The sequence below is a fragment of the Vitis riparia genome, chromosome 12 (genome assembly GCF_004353265.1).
Source record: "Vitis riparia cultivar Riparia Gloire de Montpellier isolate 1030 chromosome 12, EGFV_Vit.rip_1.0, whole genome shotgun sequence".
Lineage (NCBI taxonomy): Eukaryota > Viridiplantae > Streptophyta > Magnoliopsida > Vitales > Vitaceae > Vitis > Vitis riparia.
Genome location: NC_048442.1, coordinates 4,281,770 through 4,295,816, shown reverse-complemented (window position 1 = coordinate 4,295,816; position 14,047 = coordinate 4,281,770). Strand labels below are relative to the sequence as shown.

Genomic DNA, 14,047 nt, shown 5'->3' with positions numbered 1-14,047 from the left:
ATTTTGGGGAAACTAAATCTAGATATATAATATTTTTTATAGAGTTTATAGTATGTTGGTCTAAAAATCTTGGTATTTTAGAATTTTGGACTAATTATTTTTTCTAAGGAGTTTCTTGTATTGCCTCTTTAAATTTTTCCTCTATGAATTCTTTAACATTATCTTTCGGGTCATATGATAAGTATAAGATTATATTTGTAAAAAAGAATCATTTTCACACTTTAGCCATTTTCATTATCGAACAATCAAATTACATTCACCATTTAAACCTAAAGATAATAATAAATACTTTTTTGGCTTCTATTAATTCAACATTGAAGTTTTTGAATATTTAATTTTTAATTCTATGAAACAACATGTAAGTCTAGAACTCTTCAAAAAATAGAAAATGACTATTTCAAAAATGGTTTCTTAGTTATCAATTAAAATTTACACACAAAAATGATCTCTTAGTCATCAATTAAAATTTACACATTTAAGGCATAAGATTACCTAAGTTTCAAATAATATATTTGTACATTAAATGTTATAAAAATGACATATTTAAAATGAAAATGTTCTTACTCTATTTTTTAAATATATAATATCATATGAAAATAAAGGGAAAAAAAAAAATACACAAGATATGATTTCTATATAATGATAATAAACTTGGATTCAACAACCAATGACATAGATTTCTTATTTTCAAATACATATAATATAAGAGAATTTACATTCTTAAATTTTAATAGGTCTAAAAAATAAATATAATAAAAATTGACTAATTGAATTGAAAAAGGACTTGTTCAAAATGTAACTTTTTATAATAGGTATTGTGAAAAAGGACTTGTTCAAAATGTAAATTTTGTTAATTTTTTACACTCATATTGTATATTTTAATTCAATTTTCAAGTTAATTAAAAGTGAAACTTAGATCATGGATCGGACATAATGACAACATTTCCTATTGATATATTTAATAATAAAAAGGATGAGTTTTTTTTTTTTTTTAAATACATATATATCAAAGAGAATTTATGTTATGCTTTTCTTACCGCTATGAAGGAAATAATAAAAAGAAAAGTTTCATGATTGAATATACCACTCAATTCAATTCAAAAAACTTATTTTTGAATATTTGTGATTTAGTTCAATTACATGAGTAAATAATTGGTCGTGTTTATTGGGTTTTAAAGTCTTCGTCAACCTTGATGTTTTAACTACCAATGAAAAATAAATAAAGTGATAAATTGACTAAGACCTCATTTGGAAAGTAGGGCCAAAAAGGGCTTCAAATTCTTAAAGAGTATGTTGTAATAAAAATTAATCATTTGAAAAAAAAAAAACTATAATCATTTTAAAATTTTCTTTCCAATTGCATGTTTATAGTCAAGACTTTTACCGTCTTTAATAGGGTGGAAAATTTGTTGTATTCCTAATTCATATCAACAATTGTGTGGAAAAGTCATCGCATTCTCAATTCATATCAATAATTGTGTGGAAATGTGGCTACATTCCCAATTCTTCTCAACAATTATGTGGAAAAGTCATTGCATTTCTAATTCTTATCAACAATTGTTTTCAAGGAATCTATACCTAATACGCACATTATCAGTGGTATAAACAATTGCAAACAATTTCTTTTACAACTTGATTTGCAAGACTCAAGAACTTGAAGATTTTTACTTCAAAATGTTGAGCAAAGATGCCGCATCTATTTAAGAGTGGTTTCTACTTTTTATAATAGGTATTGTGAAAAAAGACTTGTTCAAAATGTAAATTTTGTTATTTTTTAAAAATCATATTGCATTATTTTAATTCAATTTTCAAGTTAATTTAAAGTGAAACTTAGATCATGGATTGGACATAATGACAACATTTCCTATTAATATATTTAATAATAAAATGGAAAAGTCTTTTTTTTTAAATACATATCCATCAAAGAGAATTTATGTTATGTTTTTCTTATCGATATGAAGGAAATAATAAAAAGAAAAGTTTCATGATTGAATATACCACTCAATTCAATTCAAAAAACTTATTTTTGAATATTTGTGATTTAGTTCAATTACATAAGTAAATAATTGGCCGTGTTTATTGGGTTAAAATGAAAATACATCTAATGAAGTTTAAATACTTAAATTAAATATAATAAATAATGACATTTTACTTAAACCAATAATTAAAAGTGATAATAAAAAACTTATAGATAAAAAATTATACTTAATAAAGAGATTTAAGAGTAATTAATTCCAAAGAAATTTGAAAAAAGGACCAAGTCATGTCATTCGTGGGGATCCGACACATGTTTAGTGCATGGCCTAAGTTTGTCCGAGTGCTGTCAAATAATAAATATATTATCAACTTAACAATCGAAATAATTGCTTGGGCTTTACCCATTTAAAAGTCTTTGCCCAGCATGAAGTCTAAGTTTGTCTACGTATTGTCAAACAAGAAATTTATTGAAATAATTGTCCTTGGCCCATTTTTAGAGTCTTTGGCCAGCGTCAAGCCAACTCGAAAAGAGTGTAGTGATGTTCTATATTTTATTATACTATATAAAAATATGAAGGAAAAAAAAATTACAATGAAATAATTTTCTCATATTTTATTATACTATATAAAAATATATATGATAATTATATTTTTATTGTATTCAATAATAATATTATATGCATAAAAAAATATAAATTTTATAAATATAAATTAATTATTAAGTTAAATTAAATATTATTAGATAATAATATCTCTAATTTTGAAATATAATTAATATTAAAATTATGATCCATTTAATTCAATTATATTTAATAATATAAATAAATAATAATATATGTATATTTTAAAAATATTTATGTTTTTTTATATTTAATTAACATAAAAAAAATCTTTTACAAAAATTATCACGATAGCTTTTATATTTTTAGTGATCAATTAAATGAAATTTGAAAAAAATATAATTAGAATTAATTTATTTATTAAAATATTTTTATAATATTTTGTTTTTATGATGGGTTTATTTTATTTGTGCACTAAGTATTATAAAAAGGCAAGTTAGCCCAATGAGGTTGAAGAACAAAGTATTTTTGTCATTTTGTATTTGAGATTTATACCCAAAAAAAAAAAAAAGGAAAAGATGAGGGTAGGAAGATTAAGGTCCAGTTTTGACAACTGTTTCTAAAAATAGTTTTGAAAAATAATTTTTGAGAATAGTGTTTTAAAATTATTTTTTGATGTTTTGTAGGACATTTATCTGTTTAAAAATGCGAAATGTTTTTAACCTATTTTCCATATTTTTAAAATATGATTTTAAAAAGAAAAATTTATCTATAATGCTTTATTTTTAATCATTTTTTATATTTGTATAATTATTTTTTTTTTAAACAACTCAAGAAAACAAGGGAAAATAACTGAAAATAAATAAATGATGTAATTTGAAAAACACCCTATTTTCTGTTTTTAAAAATAAATAATTATTTTCTATTTTTAAAAACAAAAAAAGAAGCATAAAATATAATATCTGACAAATATGTAATCTTGTTCCTATATTTGCTCCACAAATTATTAAAGAAAGAAAAAAAATTTGCTATAAAATAATTTCTCATATTTTATTATACTATTAAAAATAATTGGTCAGCACGTGCACCCAGAATTTTTTTTTCTAAAAAAGGAATAGAAGGAATTGAATGGGAAAAAAAAGGTAAAATAAGATTATGGTTTAGTTAGGACGAGAGTTGAGAGGTTGAAGAACAAAGTATTTTTGTTCATATCTAGGAATTGTATGAAAAAAAAAAAAAAAAAAACTGAGGGTGGGAAGATTTAGGTCAGGTTGGTAATTGTTTTTTAAAATAAATTTTTAAAATTGTTTTAGGATGTTTTGTAGATCACATATCTGTTTGGGAATGTCAAATGTTTTTAATATGTCTTTTATGTTCTTAAATATAATTTAAAAATAAATTTTGTACGTAGTATTTTGGTTTTATTTATTTTTTATGTTTGTGTAATTATTTTTTAAAACAACGGAAAACAATTGAAAATAACTAAAAAAATGTTATTCAAAATATCATATTTTCATTTTTTTTTTTAAGAACAAAAAGCTATTTTCTATTCTTAAAAACATAAAAGAAGCAAAAAAATATAACACTGTATTTTAAGATAATATCTTTTGATTATTCTTAGTCATTTTCACTTGTTTTTTGAAATCTATTTTAAAAAAATAATTATACAAATATAGAGAATGATTAAAAATAAAACATTATAAATAAAAAAATTATTTTAAAAATATAGAAAATAAATTAAAAATATTTTAGGTTTTCAAACAAACTTTGTTCTATAAAACATTAGAGAATAATTTTCTAGAAACTGTTTTCCAAAATTATTTTTAAAGAACACTTTCCAAACAAAACCGTAACAATTCTCTTATCAAATTCTAATCCCAACTCTAATCCTAATCATAATTATTTTTCTTATCTTTCCTTTTCTTCCTATTCCCTCCCTTCTATTCTCTTATTATATATAAGTATTTAAATTAAGACATTAAATCAGTTTATCAAACCCATCTTAATCAATCAGTTTATCATAAGCATCATGTCAAAGACTTTTAAACAACTTGGTGGATCCACTCATCCATCATTCATGATGGATTAATCCATGGAAAGATACCAACATCTTCTTAGACTTGTACATGTGGATAACAACATCCATGAATTAAATTATTGTACAAAATGTCTCATAAGAAAAGAGGTTGCTTCCCTTACTTTCTATACATTGGTTTTTAATTAATTAAGTTATATAAATAATTAAGAGTCCATTAGGATGGATTTTTTATTTTCTATTTTAGAAAATAAAAAATAAGGATAACTTCTATATAAAATATAAAAAGTCTTATAATCATTTACAAAAAATGCAATGGTTTTTTAAAATTAATTAAAAAATTGAGATATTAAAAAAAAAAAATTATCACCTCAAAATTTGAAATTTTATTTAAAAAAAATTAGAAACATAATCTAAGCCTATATTTTTTATATAAGAATTTCTATTTTCTATATAAAAGTTTCTAGTTTTCTAAACAAAAAATTGAAAATATATCTAGACAAAGTGTAAAAACTTAAATAAAATTTATCAATGATGTTATCTGGAAAATACTCTATTTTCTATTTTTAAAAACAAAAAAATTATTTTCTATTCTTGAAAATAAAAAAGAAGCAAAAAACATAAGACCATAATTTCATAGAGCATCTTTTAATTATTTTTAGTTATTTTCTATTTTAAAAATAGAGAAAATAATTTAAAAATATTTACTTTGTTTTATAAAATATTAAATAATAATTTTTTAAAATTATTATCAAAAACTGTTTTTCAAAATTGTTTTTCAAAAACCACTTTCCAAACAGAATCCTAACAATTCTCTTTATCAAATCCTAATCATAACTCTAATTCTAATTATAATTATTTTCCTTCTCTTTCATTTTCTTTCCTTTCCTTCTCTTCAATCTCTTATTATATATAAGTATTTAAATTAAGACATTAAATCAGTTTATCAAACTCATCTTAAGCATTATGTCAAAACTTTTAAACCACTCGGCGGATCCACTCATCCATCACTCATTATCGATTAATCAAAATAAAGATAACAATATCTTGTATATGTAATTTAAATCATCTCACCCTAGATTTGTACAAGTGAAATAGCTATTAGAAAAAAAACCAACGAATATATATTCAAATGGACTGAGACCAACAAGGAAAATTATCACCATTCAAATGGATAGTGATGATCCAGACAGAATGCAAATCAAATTTGGAGGCTTAGGTTTCAGTGTTTTTGGACGAGTTAGTAGGAGTGGACTCAAATGAAATGTCAAATATGTGGAGAGATACACAGGTCTATAGATAAACAACCACAAAAAGCCCTTTTGGACTTACCCAATAGATTAAAGAAACAAATATGCAAATTAAGGAAACAAACATGTGGTAAGCTTAAATATATAATCTATCAAACAAAGCTTTGATACCATAAAAATAAGAGAAATATTTGAAGGAATAATTTGTGTGTTTTGACTTTCTATTAAAATGCTTTATAGAAGTCTTTGTTATAGAAAATACAAGACACGATAATAGGAACTAAATAACTACTCCAACTAACCTACAACCAAGCTTTCTTAATTTACAAAGTCCGATTTCATATTTGCAGATAAAACTGCTAAACTAATCTATAAGAATTTAACAATATCTCCTGTAAATCTTCTATTTGAATCCCTAGATAGGACTGAGCAACAAGCAACGTGGTTGTTGTCCATGGGTGGTCAATTTATCAGTAACCCAAGATTTCCATGCTCACAAAAGCTCCATTTTAAACAAAGGTTGCTGAGAAAATTACTAACAGGCTCAAGTCTCATCTTAATAGCAGAAGACCACTCATCACAGATCTAGAATTAGCATCAAACAATAGCACAACCCAGGAAAACAAAAACATTATTTACATGCTTCACTAATGAAGCATTCAAGTTATGCATTAATAAACATAAATTCTGGGGATATGATGACACTGTTCAACAAGACAATGCATTTGTGAAGGTCAGACGAATCGCAAAAATCATAGAGGAAAATCTCTTGAGCATTACCAAATATAAGGTACAAGAAAGAAAAAGTTGATGTATGTGATCTAGCTTGGGACTGAGGTGGATCAGTGTTAAATATTTTCCTAAAATAAGCAGACTAATTACATTAAGAAATATTGATTGTTATAGAACTTTAACCTCAACATTCAGAATTAATTAGGAAGAAGTTGAAAATACAGAGAAAACCTGAGGGAAGGAGCTAAGACACAGATGGAGGGATTGGCTTCACAGCATTTGGATCCACTGGAATGCCACTCTCACTCTTTCCTTGAGGCCTTCATTTTTCGCCCTCAACATTCCCACTCTGTTTATCAAGATGCACCACATTTCCATCAACGCTTATCACAGGTTCCATTCCCTCCCAACTTCACATCTCCAAACAGAGAAACAAGGAGTGCGTGGATAACCTTTTCTGCTTTCTTCCCATTTTCTTCTTCAGTTTTTATGGCCTCTGATTCAACTACTACCTTGGGATCTCAAGACTGATGTTTAAAACTAGAGCCACAATGGAGTCAGAGACCATGTCACTAATTGGATCTGATGTCCAATGCAGTGAAATATGCTTCTCCGACTCATGCTTCACTGTCACCCGTTCATGGACTCGAAAAGCTAGAACCTCAAATTCTTCATCTGGCAATGACTCAAGACTCTCATATATCTGCTTCAGCCTGTGCTTTATTACACAGAGGCACCAGTGTAAGGAATAGTAATCCTCTGGGTGACATTTGCCGTGGATAGCTGCGAGAAGACATGGAGATCATCAGGTGCCATTATCTGATAAGTGAACACCTTTCTTTACCAGTAAACCACTGACAGTTTCACCAACTTCTGGGCTCTTTTCAGCCAGCCTCCCAATGGTTTTTGCCATTTTTCAGAGTTGAAATACATTTCAACTGACTGACAGTTCTTTGGGGAAATAATTTTGGTGTTGCAGTCAGCAAACTGGGTGATAAGCTTCTGTTTGAGCCGCCCCATCTCATTAGCTTCTCCATGAACAAGAATGATGTTAGGTGGCATGAGCTCCTTCAAGAATGTACTTGTCTGTGCAAAATCTGCCATGGGCAGAGAAAGAAATGAAATGGACCTGCATGTTGAGGGCAGCAGTAAGACCATTCATTAAAGTAACTTCCTTGGGTTCATTAATGATGGTTTTGCCAATGTCCCTTCCACAACATACCCAGGTAAAACACATGCATTTTTCTTATCAAAGCACCACATATCAAACAGTTGTCTTGACAACCCACTCTGAAGCCCACCCGGGCTCGGCATCGCCACTGATGGACCTACATCATTAAAATTCTCAATGCTCTTTAAGGTGATATGTGCTTGAAGCCAAAGGGATTCGAATTTCCAAATTGGTTGCGGATCCTCTCATTCATGGAATTGATGTCTGCGTAAACAGCCATGCACCTTTTTGCAAGGGGGAAGCATAAAATATGGGGATGTTATGGAGCTCAGGATGTTAGACCAATTCTCATCAAGGATAACAAGTTCTTGGCACGCACCTAGAGCATATGCAGGGATTAGAACACGGCCCCCTTGAGAAATGGTTGAGTGGATGACATCTGTGAAGCGCTTTTCTCTCACATGCCGAGGCTGATGGAGTTGGACACCATAAGTGGATTCAATTATGCAAGTATCAGGGCAGAACTGTGGGATCTCAGCAGCATGGAGATGACGATCTTCTTCGCGAGAATAGTCTCCAGTGTAAAGTACTCGGACACCAGCAATATCAACCATAAACATGGCAGCACCAAGGACGTGGCCAGCTGTGTAACACCAAAATCGTATATCATTTACTTCTAAAGTCTGATGGAAATCCAAAACCTGCAGAAGGGAGACTTAATTACAGTTACAGGAAGATTAAATGAGATAATAAAATTAAGCTACATATCTAAAGTCAATTGTAGTAAATGGGACCCGAACATTCTGCAATAGATCAGGATTATATGCAACCAATATTTTGAATATGAGATACACACACACACCATATTGCCTTTTTTAGTGAACAAGTTCTATATTTTATTAGATTAGTTATGTAACAATTTTGAAACTAAATTCAGAACAATAGAAAAAATGCTGTTGTGGAACACAAAACATGAATTAATCTCCTTTATATCTTAAGAGACTAATTCCTACTATTTTAGTGTTATTTGCCAATATCTCCTTATGTCCAGAACTGAAGACAAAACCCATCTGTTCTCATGGAAGGTGAAGTACAGAAAGCCCACAGATGTTATATAGATCTAAAACAATAGTACTTACACTCAGGTATAATCTATGATTCAGGTATGAATGTCTACGGTAGAAAGATTAAGGCTTTAGGACAAGGTAGTAAACATTTGTGGCACTACTAATTTCAAATAAGAGTCCCAAGATAGAGCATTAGAGCTAATCACAAATTTAAATAACTGGATTTAAGCTAATCTGTGATACATGGACCATTGCTACCATAACTTTTGTTCTTTTTTTTTTTTTTTGATAGATATTGTAACGGTTGAGAAATTCATGCCTTAAAACAGATAGTTACATAAAAGGCACAACCATAATCTTACATTACATGCATCTCGTTATCGTAAATTCACAACATAAAAAAAAAAAAAAACAATTGAAAAAATAGAATCAAAGGCTTCATTTTTTATTTTTTATTTTTTGATAGGTAAATTTGTTCCCATTGGGACTTGCCTCCCAATCCCTTTACCACCTGACCCAAGCCTCAAGGGCACCAAAGCTTGGGCTTCATTCAACATGACATATAATAATATACCTAACAAACCTTCTCAGTTAGGGTATTAGACAACTGATTAGGAACTATAGAATTATAATGCTTTTTTTAACTAAGAACACTTTCTAGGTAAGATATTATACGAGCTCTAAAAAAGTAACAAGTTCACAAAAATTTATAAATAAAACAATACTAACATTGTCAAGGCATAAAAGAGAGCAACAAACAACATTAGGATAGTTGATGAAAAACAAAAATAATCCACATAAAAGAGTAAAACAAGTAGCATTGGATTTCTTTCATTTTTTTATTTTTTTATTTTTTATTTTTAGTTTTGAGGGGAGGGGGGGAGGGATGGTGAGATAGACAAATAAGAATATATATGTATATAATAAATATATGTAAGAAAAGCCCCAATGTAAAATGGTGAACACAGTACACTGGAAGTATAAGTAGCATTGGAGCATTTGATGGTGAGAAATATGAAAAGATTTCCATGATTGGGAGTAATTTCTAGTTGATACTTGTTGTTTAGCTCAGTGCCTTTGGTGGAGAAAACGCATAGGATCTTTGAGGTAAAGATGAAAAAAGCCAAATCAAAGTCACTCACCACCAACCAGGGAAAGGGATGCATTTAGATTAGCTTCAAACCAGTTTGAACTTGAGGAGAAATATTACGAGCCTTAAAAATGGAGATTGAAACATACATCTATAAACAAAAATATCCATGGAGCGAAGAATGTCTTGTTCATCATACAACATATCTTCAACTGAAACTTTGCTCACTTTTACTAATCAGACAAAAGCAACTTGTAGATAGCCTTCGTTGCATGAGTCATAAAACTCGCCCTTTGAATGTGGTCTAATGAACAAATTCAAATATTTTAGCTTATTTAAAAACATACGCAAAGTAATTGCATAAAATTTGATTAAGAAAATGGCCAACCTTCTCCAGGAAATATGGAAGGGATGCGGCATGATCCAAGTGAAAGCTGCACAGGAAATGCAACACATTACAATGCAATAAAGTGGAAAGCACATCCAAAGAACAGGGGCAATTTCAGATGAGAAAGTAGAGTAGATGGACAAAAGAAAAACTAAAGATAAAAGTTCCACCAAAAAGTTTCAAGATCTACAAAAGTTCATTGACAAGACAGACATGCAAGATATCAAATGAAATGATTTTAAGAAGATATGCTGGTACATACCACAACTAAGAGCACTGCTCAAAGATAAGTATGTGATTACCATAAATCCATTTACCGAGAAGAAAACAATGCTGAGAAAAGCAATGGGAACTTCAACATAATCAAAGAAGGTGAATGGTTGGGGTTTTTCTGAAGGAATTTTAGCTGATAGATTCAATTATTTGTAACCTCTCGCACTCTTACATATGAAAGTACATGTTCAAGTTTGTGTATGGACACTTTATGCAGAGATGCAAAGGGTAGGTCCATTAACCCTTTCATCCCTCCAGAACCCAGAAAAGGAACCTATAATGGCCAACGGCCTTTGTATAGAGTGATCCCTCTAATACAGCTACAGAGAATACTCTCATAACCATGCTTATAGTAGTAGATCACCAACTATTGATGTGATTTCAACCATTTCGAGAGCATTCATCAGCCATGCAGTCAGAATTTCAACTGGAGTAAAGTTGGGCTCAAGAAAGTCTATTCAAAGCCGAAAAATCTCAAGGCCAGACAAGAGCCAGGGATAGATTTCAATTTTAGGAAGCTATTTCATACAAGGAAAGGAATCTCCAAGAGTTTATTCCTTGAGAAAAAAGAAATATTAGCAAACGGAATGAAGAAGCCATTGAGAAGCAGGACATATTCAGATGATGGCTTAAAATTTGGGTGGTAGATGCAGTCTCATTCCTTTAAAGATATAGCTGCAGTGCTCCTAATAGCACCAGATATTGATAAGAGAAGATACGGATGGAGTACTTGCAGCTGGTCCCAGTCAAATCTTTATATGCTTTAACAATAGTTGTTTGGTCACTTTTTCTAAGTAAGGCCATTCAGGACAGAATTCATTCAATGATTTTTTTTTTTTTGGCAGAAAAATGACCATACCCAGGTATATAGTCCAATATAAAAGAACAATCATGATATTCTCTAAATTTCATTTCTCAATTCAGCAGATCACTAAGTTATAAAAACAAATAACATTACAATATTCAACAAGGAAAAGGACATCAATGGTTGAAGGATCAATCTCATCAAAGTATGGCAAAGCAGCCATGCCTGAGTATGCGGGATGAATTCCACAGTCAAACTATCATCACAGAACAGGAACAAAATAGAAACAAACAAATTAAAAAAAAATGTCGAAAACAAAGTATAAAAACTAGCAACCAAAATAAAAGAATAACGCATTATGGTATACCAATATGGTTTTCCCTTTATAGGACATGTAGACACAGGAACGGCCCACTTCCTTTCCAGCACCTAGAGGGGTAATAATCAGCTGGTCCCCTCTTGTTAATGAGGAATCTGGTCTCTTCAAAGACTGCGATGGCCCTGTAGATTCCATTCTTCAACTGAACAATGCTCAGACCCCTTCAATTAACACCACTCTATATTCATGCAAAATGCTCTGCAACTGATTAAAAAATACAAAAAAGATTCAAAATAAAAAATAAAAAATAAAAAATACGCTTCATCATAAAATGATACCCAAAAATAAATACAATTCCAGCAAAAGACATTTTTTCTCTTGGCAACTCCAGTTATTTTGGTGAATATATTTCTGTTAAGCATGGGAAAAATAAATTTTGACTTTCAGTAAAATAACTCTGTACAGTTGAAATTTATATTTCCCTAAGAACATCTTCACTAGAAATAACCTATCTTCCCAATTGAAGCTCAAAATTCAAAATCCAGTAAGAGAAAGCACTGTTTGTTTGCTAAGAAAATGCAGAACCAAAAATTTAAATCTTACAGCTCTCAGCACTAATCCCCCTAGAAAGCAACATAAAAGCGCAAGATTCAATTGCTTCATTTCCCTCTCTTCTCCTCACTTTTCTCAGCAACCAAACACAACAACCTTATATAAATAAGGAGAGAGAGTGAAGTAGAATAAAGAAGAAACTCGAAACTTATAAAAAAGCATAGTATGGAGGCAATTATAAGATTTTCAAAATTTTCAACTCACTTGGTTGCATTTCCCACGAGTTTCTCGGGAACCAAACAGAGGGGAGGAAGAAAAAACATAAACGTCCATACAACAGATGTATCTTCTCTGTCATGAATTCTTTGCTTCTAGCTTTAACCCTCAACAGTAAAATAACAGAGCAGAAGCTGATCAAACCTGGCATGGAGGGCAACTTGTCCAACCATCCGGTGATGCAGATTGTTTGGCAGCCTCAGAAACAGAGACACGGTCATCGGCATTCCCGCACTCCTCCACGACAGCCCTGCATCACAACCAATTTACGGGTCTATTACAAATGAGAGAGAGAAAAAGAGATTTTCATGTTAATGAAATCATTCACCTTAGGATCGAACTGAAATGATAAACATCAATGATTCCGGATGATTGAATTTGAGTGCATCCCCAGCAGGCTCTTCATATTCAGTAGCCTACTTGGTTACTGATACACCTGCAAAGTTGAAAGCAACAGGAGGTGAAATCATCACATTCTTTAATAAAAATGTCATTACATACGACTCTTTAGCTGATATAGATACAAATGAACTACCTGATTGAGGGGCCCTTCAAAGGAAAATATGTTCCAAAGGTTGCAAGAACATCACATGGTGGCAGATCATGCTTCTGAATAACCTGCACATTCCACCCTTCAAATATATTAAAAAAATAATATAATTGTAGTTTTATATTATAATAGAAGTTAAAAAAAAAAAACAAGAGAAATTATGCACGATTGCTTGCACCCACCTCATGGATGTCATAACAGTATGCCTTCTTGCTTTTACATTTTACAGTAATAATCAATCGATAACTAATTTACATGGAGAAGTGAGAACCCTCAGCTAGTTTCATCCCCATGACCATGACCCAGCAGCTCACCCAACGTAATCACAGAAAACGGTTTTGGCAATGGTGGCCACTGTTTTGAGAGTGCTCGAGCAACTTGTTGCATAGTTGGCCGAGATTGGGGATTAACACACAAACATGCAAATGCCAACTTCACTGCAACCACTACTTCCTCTGCCACTTGATTCACAGGAGGTGAGGGGCGCTGGTCTATCACATCATTCAGCAGGAAATGGCCGACCGTTGATGGTGATGCAGATGAGGAGGACGCTGATGATAACAGGGATGAGATAAGCTCTCCGGGATGCCTTCCCATAATTACTTCTAATGTCACAACGCCGAAGCTATAAACATCGGTTTTATTATCCACCTTCATTGTGTAAGCAAGTTCTGCAAAGAAGATTAGATCATGCTCTGCTCTGCTAAGCAATTAGAAACGTTACATATGACGTATAGAGGCCATTTAGAGATAAGCAAGGCACTAAGAAAAATGTACCTGGAGCTGTATAACCAATAGTTCCTGCGAATGAAGTCCAATTAGATGAGTCTGACTTTAAAAGCCTAGCCGTGCCGAAGTCAGATACATGAGCTTCATATTCTGAATCTAACAAAACATTGTTGCTCGATATGTCTCGATGAATTACAGGAGGTGAGCAATCATGGTGCATATAGGATAAAGCTTTAGCCACGCCTTTAATAACGTTTAGCCTCACAATCCAAT

General features: G+C 30.7%; 1 pseudogene; it reads right to left on the bottom strand.

The window, feature by feature from the left end:
• Window positions 1–6,581: 6,581 nt before the first annotated feature.
• LOC117926867 lies at window positions 6,582–12,557 on the bottom strand (annotated as a pseudogene).
• Window positions 12,558–14,047: the final 1,490 nt, after the last annotated feature.